Raw genomic sequence first — 891 nt, forward strand, 5'->3', positions numbered from 1 at the left:
TTTGGCGGGCCCGCCACCAACCGTTTGCACAGGCAGGGCGCCTGACAGGGCAGGATGTTACGTGCGCGCCGTTGCGCAAGAAAGAAAAACGACAACAATAGCAGGAAGTGGGAGGGAGGGGAGCGGGCGCTCAGCCGAAAGGTGATTTTTATTGTTCCGTTCTCAATGCGTCGCTCAAACTGTTTGGACCTCGAACAACATGTCTCCATCGTAGCGCGTGTGTGTGTGTGCGGGCGTGCGCGTCGCTGGGCCGCAAAACCGCGCAGCGAGAGCAGAGGGACAAAGAAAGAAAAAAAGAAAAAGAAAAAAAGAAAAAGAAAAAAAAAGAAAGATGGGGGTGTAAAGCAAAGCACTTCAGTGTGAGCTGAGTCGGGAATTGCGTCCTCACGCGTTTTCGTCGTCAGACTGACAGGAAACTGTGGAATTTCATCACGCGTCGCAGCCGCATCTCTCACCCGTGCGCGTCCTCTTTGGTTTTGTTTTTTCCCATCGTTTCCCGAACTGGGGAGGGAGCCTCGACGCGCGCACCGTCACCGCAAACTCTCGCGCAACCGGGCAGTGGCGCCACGCGCGGCACCGACAGCGCGCCACCGGCCCAAGGGTCGCTGCGCTTCACGACCGGCGTGTCTCTTTCTCGGGGCGCCGATGCACCCAAGCGCCCAGCGTCACGGAGCGGTGGGTCTCAAGACGCGCCTTTCCTGGCCATGCGAGGGGAGGCGCGGGGGCCAGCCGGCGAGGTTGCGGCGGGCGGGGCGGCTGTCAGACCTGTTGAGTTTGTTTTGGGCCATCACGCAAGCGCGTTCACGGGGCCACGCGCCCTCGCGCACAAGAGTTGGTTGCTTCCATCAGCAGCGGCGTGCGCCCACCACAACCCACCTCCGGGCAATTCGG

General features: G+C 60.7%; 4 non-coding genes across 4 annotated transcripts, besides 1 other annotated feature; all 4 read right to left on the reverse strand.

Annotated features, from left to right (window-relative positions):
• Positions 1-127: 127 nt before the first annotated feature.
• Tc00.1047053497859.10 lies at positions 128-214 on the reverse strand. The gene has a single exon (XR_008255110.1). It is a non-coding gene; the product is annotated as a C/D small nucleolar RNA (snoRNA), TB11C4C2 (small nucleolar RNA).
• A 67-nt stretch (positions 215-281) lies between these two features.
• Positions 282-330: a microsatellite.
• A 7-nt stretch (positions 331-337) lies between these two features.
• On the reverse strand, positions 338-434 carry Tc00.1047053497859.20. The gene has a single exon (XR_008255111.1). It is a non-coding gene; the product is annotated as a C/D small nucleolar RNA (snoRNA), TB11C4C1 (small nucleolar RNA).
• Positions 435-540: 106 nt separating this feature from the next.
• Positions 541-612, reverse strand: Tc00.1047053497859.30. Its single transcript, XR_008255112.1, has one exon. It is a non-coding gene; the product is annotated as an H/ACA snoRNA, TC11C4H3 (small nucleolar RNA).
• Positions 613-758: 146 nt separating this feature from the next.
• Tc00.1047053497859.40 lies at positions 759-848 on the reverse strand. Its single transcript, XR_008255113.1, has one exon. It is a non-coding gene; the product is annotated as a C/D small nucleolar RNA (snoRNA), TB11C4C3 (small nucleolar RNA).
• Between the last annotated feature and the right edge of the window lie 43 nt (positions 849-891).

The sequence above is a fragment of the Trypanosoma cruzi genome, assembly GCF_000209065.1.
Source record: "Trypanosoma cruzi strain CL Brener chromosome Unknown tcruzi_1047053497859, whole genome shotgun sequence".
NCBI lineage: Eukaryota > Euglenozoa > Kinetoplastea > Trypanosomatida > Trypanosomatidae > Trypanosoma > Trypanosoma cruzi.